This window comes from Chiloscyllium punctatum, chromosome 8, assembly GCF_047496795.1.
Source record: "Chiloscyllium punctatum isolate Juve2018m chromosome 8, sChiPun1.3, whole genome shotgun sequence".
Lineage (NCBI taxonomy): Eukaryota > Metazoa > Chordata > Chondrichthyes > Orectolobiformes > Hemiscylliidae > Chiloscyllium > Chiloscyllium punctatum.
The window spans coordinates 9,945,091-9,957,258 of NC_092746.1; positions in this window are offsets into that span (position 1 = coordinate 9,945,091).

The following is a 12,168-nucleotide window of genomic DNA, read 5'->3' on the forward strand; positions in this document are numbered from 1 at the left end:
AATGAATGTGTGATAGCTCCCTGGGAAGTGAGTACAAGCCTGTATCATCCTCCCCTTTGGTACACCAGTTGTACTTCCTTGGAGTGAAACACTTCACAATTTACAACTAATACAACTGGCTTTTCTTGTGGGGGTTGGGGGGGGGGGGGTGTGGTGGTGGGTGGGAGCTTTGTGATACATGCGTGCAGTTGAGAAAACCCGGTTTTGTTACCAAAAGCGGTTGATCTTGCAGTCTGGTTGGCTTCATGTGTGAAGTGAATTAAATGACAGGTATGATTAAACAGGGTGTTGAAGCATCCTTTATGAACCTATGTGTGACAACTTGTTTGATGCCACATATGTTACCCATTGAACACTGGAAATCACCACTGGAATAGAAATTAAGCACTGCTGTAAGTTTGCATTTCACATGGGGTTCCCACCAAATCCACCCAGCTGCTTGTCCTTGTGAACAATCTGAGATATTTTGGTGACCATTTCCCAGGAAGTCCTCAGATGCCTCTGGTATCACATTTTTTGATATCTGAAGGTAATTTGTATTTGTCCTCTCAATGCGTTGGCAAAGGTTGGCTCTGGGAAAACAATGTCTTCCTTGGATGTCTCTCTCTGGAGCAGTTTCCCCTTCTCGCACTGCCTACTGAGATTAGAAGTCACATGCAATGAATGAGACTGAGAGCGGAGTTAATGTGAGAGTTACCTTCATCATCATTGGCAGTCCCTTGCAGACAAGGATGACCCTCATCTACTCTCAGAGTGAATCTCTAGGGGGCTGTGACTTCTGCAGGTTCTGTTATACTTGGGGCAGAAGGTAGATATGAGAAGGGGGTGCGTAGGCCATTGGTGTAGCAGCACACTCCTTTTGATCTTTTTGCTGGCTTCCATTTTTTTCCCAAGTTTCGAGGAGCTCAACACCTTCCTGGATGCTCGTCCTCCACTTTGGACCGTCTTCGGCCAATGATTCCCAGGTGAGAGTGGGAACGCTGCACTTCACCAGTGAGGCCTTGAGGGCATCATTGAAGCACTTCCTCTGTCCAGCTGGGGCTCGCCCACCATCTTGTGTTGGTCATGTGGGCGATGTGCCCAGCCCATCACAACCGACCACGGGTGGTCAATGCCTTGATGCTGGGACGTTTGGCCTGACCGAGGACATGGAGGGTGGTGTGTCTTTCTTCCCAGTGGATTCGCTGCATCTTGTGCAGGTAGCGATAACGGGACTGCTCCAACACCTTGAGGGATCTGTTGGAGATGTTCCTCATCTCAGAGCCATATCGGAGGGTGGAAACCATAGAAACCGTGAACCTGGTGTCATATCTGATGCTGTTGGCCTAAAACACCCTTGTCCTGATTACTTGGTTGAAAGGACATGGATGTCTTGGCAGCCTGTATGAGTAGTCTCAGTCCTCCCTGACAAAGACTGGGGTTCTCTCCTCATTGTAGGTGAGGAGCTGATGTCAGGCCCCACCACCCCTACAACCCACCCCATCCCTCTGGACTCTCTCTGCTCTCTAATGGGTTGTGTATTCATCTCAAATGGGAGAAAGGGAGAGTTGAAGTGAGAGTGGCATGGTTGTCATTCTGGTGCAGATGGAAGAAAGGTGGCACAATGAGTAGGCATCGCAGAGGGCATGCAAGGTTAGCTATATGGAAGATTTAGGGGAAATGAAGCAAGTGAGAGGTAATGCTGCAATGAAATAATGAAAGTGGCAAAGCATAAGCCTCAGTGGGAGGTGGGTGCTTTAACAGAAATAGAGTGTGGGAAGTAGTGGACAAAAGAGTTGGACACTTACTGTAGCAGATCATAAAAGATCATTGTATAATACGAGACAGTCAGAGATCTGGTTAGGCTTCATGGACAGAAACTGTCAGAAACTGACACTAAGGAAAAAAAAACAAATTAATGTCCCTAGTCTTGCTCTGCTGCACCAAACAAACTTTGCCTTTTCGCTTTCAAATTTCACCGATATTTTAACCACTTGTATATTTAATCGAAACCCCTCTAAGCCTTCAGGACTATCCTCATCCCTAACTCCAATACCTAGCTGCAACGACTGATGCTTAGGACCTCCGAATCTGAACTGCATGAAGCCATCCAACTGCTGTTTGGGACTTCTCCCTGGGCTAGCAGCCTGCTCAACAATACAGTTGATAACAGCAATTTTCTTCATGTAACCTGCTTATGGCTGTCCCCCCTCACTGTCTTCAACAGACTGCAACCTTAAACTCCTTCAGTGTTCCTTCAACTGTTCTAAATGCCCTTTTGAAAACCTCACAACAAGCTTTGCCCAATTAGGCAGAACTAAATATAACGATCACTGGAACTCAGACTTAGAAACCATTGGATCTCCCTATTCACTAAATGTTAAAACAATCATTGATTGCTATTGTACACAGTACAATATATAGACTTCATCACAAGTTTCAAATAGCATCAAAAGTCCAGCAAAATGATCACACAATTTCCAATGCTTAATACGAATGCAATATAAACCCTGCGTTTATTTTGCTCTGACAATGTATCAATCTGTATTTTCTGGACCTCAGTATGTCCAAGTAAGGTCATTAAGCACGAGAATTCCTAGAAGCGTGGCATTCCAGTTAGAACTCTATCAACAAACACATTGACTTGGATCCCATTTGCCACCTCCTGAGAAAAAGAACAAAAAATGACATCACCACAGGAAATGACATCACAGACCCAAGGAAACCTAAATATGTAAATAAAAAGTGGGCCATACCACCAGTGCTTCATCCGGAGGCTCATTGATTATGTTACCTAGTATGGTGACGAAACGTCTGAAAAAAAACACTTTCCAGCTCAGCGAGCAAACCTACATCCAAGATAATTAAGCCATTAAAATAAAATTGCTATGGGCAATGAAGACAGTTCTCATCAGACCTGTCCAAAAATATAGTCAACACTTGAAAATCAATTACAAATGAAGTTCAACTTCAGAATACGTTGCCTGGAATTCAGGTTCTTCATACAATAACTTTAGATATCATTGCCCAGTTGAGATGAAAGTTGCAGAGATAAGTGCTGTGATTACAACTCAGTGATACAAAGCCAATAGACAGAATAACCAAGCTTACATTTGCATCTCCCCAAAGGAAGCCTTCTAAAAAGACATCTTATGTGAACCAAGGGTTAAACAGTGGAAAGACAAAGCAACTACACATACCAAACCATACTTATGAATAGATAGAGTCTGCAGGCAATGCATAATTTGTTCCCCACTGGTGCAGTAGCATTCAAAGAAATGCCCAGTTTTTAATGGTTATGCAATTCGTGTGTTACCAGAAGATATTGGAAACATCAATGCAAAAAAGCATTAGTCCCAAGGAAGCTGATCAATGTCACATGGAGCCTCAGGCAGAGGACAGAGAGGTACTCTATTCTGACCAACCAAAACTAAAATCTACAAAATAGATAATAAAAACTGAAAGAACTGCAGAAGCAAAACCAGAAATTGATGGGAAAGCTCAGCAGGTCTGGCAGCATCTGTGAAGTGAAATCAGAGTTAACATTTTGGGTCCACTGACCCTTCCTCAGAACTGATGGTCGCTGGGGAAGTGGAAGCACAATGCCTTCAGGATTCAAGATCGAGTCCAATAACTTTAGGGTTTGAACGTCCTATGTTCCAGTCCCCATTCCTACATGCCAGGCCTTGTGATCACACAGCCTGCTATGACACACATCCCATTGTCAGCTACTAACAGCCCCCATCAACAGCTAGTCACCCTCCTAGCCAGATCCTTATTCACTCCTTTGACTGACCAACTGTTCTTCTCTCCCTTTAGGCTCTGTCCCCATCTATTATTTACTCCTTACACCCTCCCCTCATCCTATCTTCTGCATGTAAACCAACATTTTCCATCAGTTCTGAGGAAGGGTCTTCTGAGATGCTGCCAGACCTGCTGAGCTATTCAAGCAACTTGGGTTTTTGCCACAAAATATCTAGCCAAGCCAGATGATGAGATGACAAGGACAGCCAATATGTTCACAAAGTGAGCTGGCATTCAGTGTGGTGAACATAAGGAATATACTGGCACAAAGTTACCAGTGGGAAGTCATTTCCACAATCCAGATTATATGGTCACAAAAGAAAGGGCAGCAAAATCTATCGGCAAAACTGGACATCAATGTAGTTACACACATCTTTATATTTCATATATTGAAATCTATGTACCCACAGAAATGGCAAGTGATGATTTGACCAACCATTACCAAACATAATGCATATAATGACTTGGAGATTCCATCCCTGCGATCCATTACACTTAGGTGTTGCTATGGAAACTCATTCTGGTCACCCCAGATATTTTATATGATGGACACCACAAGCCCAGAGATTATATACCCCCTGCAATAAAAGAACCTGCCCTTGTTCATCACCCATGGTATTGTCAAGGCAATGATGAAGACCACAGACTACAAGAAGCACCTTTGGAAATCCTGTGTTCTCACTGAGAGAAAACCACCTAACTCTGCAACACAGATCATCAACACGGCTTCAACTGAATTTGTCCACCCATTCTGTACATAGATTGATCATACTGCAGAATCCATGCAGGATTTTTATTTGGCTGACAAGTGTGTTTAAACTTCCCAAACCATCACTTGTCGATACATTTTGAAGTAAGTGATGCCTTGATTGAAAAACAGTGGAAGATTAAAGAAGTTTATGACCACCATGAAGGTGATAATTTAATTGAATGGTGAAACAGGCTGAATGATCTATTTCTACTCCTACATTTCTTCCTGGGTTCTCAATACTGTACTCTGGATTAAATAGGGGATACAACTTGGCAACTAATGTTTGACCCAAACCTAGAAAACCTATTTAAATTCACTCATAGGAATGGAATATATTTCACCTCAGTGATTTTCAGTTTGATAAATTCTTACCTGATTAGTTTTGGTGTGGAATTATAGAATGGATGTCGTCCTGTACGTGTGTTATATAATAATTAAGTTATACTATATTCATTTTATCATCCGGTTAACAAAATGTTGCATATTGATTTATATGAACATCGCAAACATGCAAATATTTGATAACATACAAAGATTTAAGGACAACTTCTATATTTGCTGTAAAATCCAAAATATTATCAAGGAAGGTTTTTTTTTTGCAAAAGAAAACAGGAGCTAACAAGAGGAAGAAAAATGGGATGCTGTGTAACATAAGCAATGAACAATCCATCTTGGTGACACCCCAGACCCATTTATCTAACTTGCCACAAAAATAATGAGATTTTTGAATGTAGGATTTCAACTATTGAATAACCATGGGAATAAAACACATCACAATGCAGCCACTCTAACAAAAACGGCTGATAGCTTCAAAATAGTATAAACATTTGAGGAGATTTTCAATTCCATGTTAATCAAAGTGGATGATGACAATAGCAACTCTTTGTGGGAATGAGACATTCATCACTTTTGTTGCATTCTGTTTGATTAAAGAGCATTCAAGAATTACAACAACACCAGTTGTACATCTTGTTGACAAGGCGGGTAAGTGAGCGAGTGAGGTCCATATAACATTGATCTGCTTCATTTCACATTGTTTTCCGACAGGTCCAGACAAAACACCACAATTTTGACCAGACTATGACCCATCAGCATTCCTGGTTTCATGATTCAATGTCTCCACCATGTCAAAACTGACATTGCAACGTTGCTTTTCATTGTATGACCTTCCTCCTCAAAAGTCATTAACCTTCAACGACACCAATGTGCTTCGAAAGAGCTTTACCATGAAAGCAAACTGGTACACCTGCAAACTATCAATGAGAGTGATGGAAGTGCATGTTACTTTCTCTAAATTTTGTGGGCTTCTGTTCTTTTTCTTTATCATGGCTATTACAACTCAACATAACTTTTGGACATGATCTCACGAAAACGCATTTCCTCTGCATAAGCAGAAATCACTGCTTTTAGTCTAGGTTTTAATATAGAGATTCTTAATATTCTGAGATTTATTACATCCATCCATTTGTGGTAATTTGGCAATTAATTGAAAACAAATCTTTCTACTGTTGATCATATTATTTAAAACATTTAATGGTAGAGAGTAGGTGCCATACTATCATCGCAAAGAATCTATGTAAGTATCCTGGAGCCACAATGTGATGACTGTCAATGGAATTGAAAAGTAGACTAATTCTGTGAGGTCAGTTCTCTGTTGATACTAGAATAGAATAGAGAACTTAAGTCTTAATACTGGAGAAATTAGATTTGTACATTAGTACTTCAATGCATGACAAGATCTGCTTATCTCCCATCCTGTAATCTGTTGAAATATGTATCTTAATGGCATTCTCAATAATCAACTATAAATAGGGACCACATGTCAGTCTTAAATAGTCTACCAGGGAGAGTTAGATGACCATAAGGCAATAAGATAAAACCATAAGATATAATGGCAGAATTAGGCCTTTCGCCCATAGATCATTCGATCATGGCTGATATGTTTCTCAACCTCAATCTCCTGCCTTCTCCCCCTAACCCTTGACTCTCTTATTAATCAACAACCTAGTAATCTCTGTGTTAAATATATTGAATGATATGGCCCTCTGTAGCAATACATATCACAGACTAACCACATCTGGCTGAAGAAATTCTTCCTCATCTCAGTTCTAATCTGTCATCCCTTCATTCACTGGCTGTGTCATTAGGGTTCTAGTCTCTCCGAATAATGGAAACATCTTCTCCACATCCACTCTATCCAGGCTTCAGGTTTTTTGTAAGTTTCAATCAGATTCCTATCATTCTTCTAAACTCCATCAAGCATAGACCCACAGTCGACAACCGCTCCTCATATGATAAACCCTTCATCCCTTGGATAATTCTTATAAATCTCCTCTGGACCCCATGTAAATGCCAACATATCCTTCCTTAGATAGATGCCCAAAACTGCTCATAATATTCCAAATGTTGTTTGATCAGCTCCTTATAAAGCCTCAGTGGTACATCTCTGCCCTTGTATTCTAGCCTCACGAAATGAATGCATTTGCTTTCCTAACTGCCAACTGAACCTGCATGTAAACCTGAAGAGAATCCTGAACTCAGACTCTTGAGTCCCTTTCTGCTTCAGATGTCAGAAGTCTTTCCTTATCGAGAAAACGGTCTATGCAGATATTTTTTCTACCAAAGTGCATGACCTTGAACTTTTCCACATTGTATTCCATCTACCGTTACTTTGCCCACTCTCCCAGTCTGACCAAGTCTTTCTGTAGGCCTCTCAGCTTCCTCAACACTACCTGTCCCTCCATCTATCTTTGCGTCATCTGAAAACTTAGCAGCAATGGCCTCAGTTTATTCATCCAGATTGTTAATGTATAATGTAAAGCCTCGATTTTCCAGTTTCCAGTGCCTAGCTGTGATCCTCTGAGGCACTCCACTGGTGACTGGCTGCCATCCTGAAAAAGACCTCTTTATTCGCACCCTCTGCCTTCTGTGAGCCAGCCAAGCCTCTATCAATGCCAGTACCTTGCCCCAACACCATGGGCTCTTATCTTATTCAGCAGCCACCTGACTGGCACCTTGTCACAGGCCTTCTGGAAATCCAAATCGATCATGTCCCCTGGCTCTTCCTTGTCTAAATTGCTCATTATCTCCACAAAGATTTCCAACAGATTTGTCAGGCATGTTCTTCCCTTAACAAAACCATGTTGACTCAGCCCTATCTTACCATGCACTTGCAAGTAGTCCACAAGCTCATCCTTAATAATGGACTCAAAAATCTTAGCAATGATTAAGGTCGGGCTAACTGGCCTGTAGTTTCCGGTCTTCTGCCTTCCTCCCTTCTTTAAACAGAGATGCTACACTGGCCATTTTTCAATCCTGTGGGACCTTCCCTGACTCCAGTGATTCCTGAAAGATCACCACCAAACCTCAGTATAATCTCCTTAGCTTGATCCTCCTTGTCTCCGAGGCCAGCCACCAGCAGGAAGGCTCTGGCCAAAATATCTCAGCAGGTCCTTGCAGTCTTCAGTGTGATATCCAGGAAAGTATCTGACATGTATGGGGCAGTCTTCTCTTGTAGACACTCCATCACTCAGGTAGTGAGCTCTCTCCTGACAATGGCAGAGTTCTCCCTTTCTGAACCTCATGGACTACCACCAAATGGTGAAACTTCAACAGTCAGATGTTGGTTATGTTTCTCATTGCTTGGGAAGCTGGAAAATGGGTTGCCAATGTCACAACTCAGTGGAAAAATCTGGCATTCAATTTTCCAGATTCCAGTGGCTAACAACCACCCCCCCGACAACTGAAACAGTGAAACATTTTTACGCGATTCCTGACAGTGATGCGAGAGTTGAAAAAGGGGAAGTTCTTGCTGCATTAACTGAGTTCAATGATTTTGCCTCTGGTGGTCATCTCTAGTACAGATTTATGGCCAAGCAGCGAGTGATAGACTTCTGGAGCTCTGTGTTAATCTGAATTTGTATTATATTCTGAAGCTGGAGTCAGTTTCACAGGATAGTGACATTGAATGCTGACAGTTTGGCCTCAACGCCACCCACTCACAAAACTCTCAAACAAGGTGACAGCAAAACTACAGGGCAAGTTATTAACTTGACAAAATGCATCTGCAATGCATCTGAAGAACAAATTCACTTTAGATTTTTATGATGAATGGGATCAGTGCATTCAGATCAGTGCTGTCAGAAAATTATTTGGGATTTTGTAAACCTATCCAGCTCAAAAGCATGTTAATTTCAGTTGGAATTTCATGGAATTTGTGCCGCATCATGTTCGGCCTGAATGCATGGAATCAAAGTCCGATTGAAGCACTAGCTTGAAAACTCCCAGTCGTGTAAGTGGAAACTAGTTTTTGCAAAGTCAGGATAAACTGTTAATGTAGCAGGATTGTTACAAATCCTGATTTAATATTTCATAGTTACACTCTCATATTCCCAGCCTGTTCACCTGAAATCCCACGGCTCAGTCTGAATCTTGGACTCTCCTCCCTGGCAGGTTTGGTGGTGGAGGAAATCTACTCAATCGTAAATCTGGTGGATGCAACCCCTTCACTTTCCCACTTGCATCCTGATCAAACCCATGGCGGGAAGACCAGCAGATCGCCCTCTTGGCTTCCTCATTTATTATGGTCCGCAACAACAGATCCAAAGAATCATCCTCTGCCATTTCTGCAACTCCAACAGGGTACTACCACCCCAAAACATACTTGCTCCTCCCCTTCACTGTCAGCATTCTGCATGGACCCTTCCCTCCATGACAACTTGGTCCATTCCTTCATCACTCCGAATCCTTCCTTATTACCCCATGACACCTTCCCCATGCAATCCCAGAAGGTGTAACACTTGCCCATTCATCTCCTTCCACCTCACTGTCCAAGGTCCCAAACACACCTTCCAGGGGAAGCGGCATTTTACTTATACTTCATTCAATCTAGTTTACCGAGTTCGCCGCCCATATTGTGATCTCTTTTAAATTGCTGTTACCAAGCACGGACTGGATGACTGCTTTATGGAAAACTGTTCTATTTGTAAAAATGACCCTGACCTTCCAGTTGCTTGCTGCTTGCTGCTGCTTCAATAAGCCATCTTGCTCTCATGCTAACATTTGTGACCCTGGCCTGTTGCACTGCACCAAGAAAGCACAATCCAAAGGAACAACATTTAATTTTCATCTCAGACATTTTACCATGTCGAGACCTCAAAATCGAATTGAATAACTTCAGAACCTGACCATGTGATATCTGTCGAGGAGAAAGTGAGGACTGCAGATGCTGGAGATCAGAGCTGAAAATGTGTTGCTGGAAAAGCGCAGCAGGTCAGGCAGCATCCAAGGAACAGGAGAATCGACGTTTCAGGCAGAAGCCCTTCTTCAGGAACCTGAAGAAGGGCTTCCTGAAGAAGGCTTATGCCCGAAATGTCGATTCTCCTGTTCCTTTGATGCTGCCTGACCTGCTGCGCTTTTTCAGCAACACATTTTCAGCATGTGATATCTGTCCTCCATTTTCATTCTCTCTCCCTTCCCCCCACGTCTTTGTCTTATTTATGTCTTGTTTACTTTGCTCTCAGTATGGAGAACCCATTCTTTCTTGATTGCACCTTGCTTTCCTTCTAATTTTTTCTTTCATCACCATTAACAACTATTTTGTTGTAGCATGGGCCTGATTCCGTCAAAACACCTTTCAGTTCTGAAGAAGAATCATATTGGACTTGAAACACTAATCCTTCTTTCTCTTTCCCACAGATGCTGCCAGACCTGCATTCTCTGTGTATGGGCTAGGAAAGCCTTTTGAAGGACTTCATCCCACTGCCACTGTTACTAACCCAGTGGTGGGTGGGTGCCATGCAGGCAACATCACAAGCAAACCCATGTGGTGCCTCATTCAAATGCTGGGTTGAGAGATCCAGCAGCACCAGGAGATGCTGTCATAGAGTCACACCCCTGGCCGTGTGTGACCACCCTTCCCCTGTGACCCTCCTTCTAGCATCATTTAATTCTAGCCTCAGGTAGGTGTCACGCTGGCACCTTAGTGGCACTCTAGTCAAAAGAGCTGCCAGCATCTAATGGATGGGTGGTGCTCACCTTGGCTCCTTGACTTGGGTGCCGTGCCTGCCACCAGTTGTTCAATTCCTAGGTTGAACATGATGTGGGAGAACTTCCCAAAAAAGGAGGTGAAGCAGGACTCTCGCCAGCTCTTCAGCTGAATGCTGGGAGCCTGGTCACCTACTCAAGATTCTGAGCAGCAGCTCCATGAATATATTTGCATTGAAACCCCCCACACAGAGCATAAATAATGGTTGTCTTGTTAACAGACAGCAAAACTTTTTGTACAAACTTAACATCATAATAGCACAACTGCACAGTCTGTATGCACAGATCGAGTGTTCAGAAGGCAGTTGTACACATTTCCACAGCGAAACGTGTCTGACTCAAGAGCTACAATCTGCTTCAGAGACTGTTATTGTTTCCAGATGGCATTTGATTTATTGGCTGACATCAGACAGAGGGGTTGATATGTTGAATACACTGTGACTTCTCTCTTGAAATACCAAGTTTCCTATAAATCCTAGCTCAGCAGATGGAAAGGAACAATTAAACCTCTGAAATAATTCAATTTTCAAAGGCCTTGTCTCACCTTTTTTCAAATCTACCTGCTTATGCTGACTCAATGCTTCTCCCATTGTCCAAGGTATATGATTCCTTCTCAAAAATGCTTTAGAAATTCAAAGGTATTTGATGAAGGAAATTCACAGGGAAACAGTGCATAGAGCAGCTAATTCATCTCATGATTCTGATGTATGATGCCAATCAATAAGTCATCAGAACTAGCAGTTGGAATTATGTGCGTTTTTTGTTTCCTCATTGACCCAAAATCTGATACTGAACAGTTTGTGGGGGTGGGGGTTGTCCGTGAATACTAACTAAACACAAGGCAATACACAACACGGGTTACTGAATAATTATCAAGTAAGCTGTTTCCTGAACAACACTGTCAAGACCGTAAAGTGGAATTGATGCGGACCTACATTGAATTACTGGAGATAGTTTACTGTTAACCTAAGAATTTAATTATTTCATTCTTGCACTGAACGTAAGCGGAGGATCAGGCAATTAGAACAGTCTTAATTAATAAAATTGTTGCTAGTCTTTTAGCAGAGATGCCTGTTTTTTTCCCAGCAATTAATGACATAGAAAGTGTGTAAAGTGTGTGAAGGCAGAATTTATGTTTCCCACTTCAACAAAACAAATGTTACTGATGGATCAATGTTAACTGGGATTGTTGTTTGGTCTGAATTCCCAAATTTGGAGCTATGATTTTATAAAAAATATCACATGGGATGGAGGCACTGCTGGCAAGGCCAGCACTTGTTGGCTACCTCTCCTTGAACTGAATGTGTTGCTCAGTTGTTTTAAAGAGCAGTTAAGAGTCAACCATGTTGCCATGGGCCTAGAGTCATGTGGAGGCCATACAGGGATATTATTGCCACAATTCGGTGCCATTTTGAGATACAAAAGAATAAAAAGTAAGTACTTAAATAGAGTCCAATTTAATCGGCCAGAGTCCCAAACACGGCTGTAGGTGTTCTGCCGCTCTGGGCACCAACAACACCGCAATCAACAACCCACTGCCACTGGTGGAGTTCTCACTCTGAGCAAAACTGCATCTGGGAGTCCTCGCT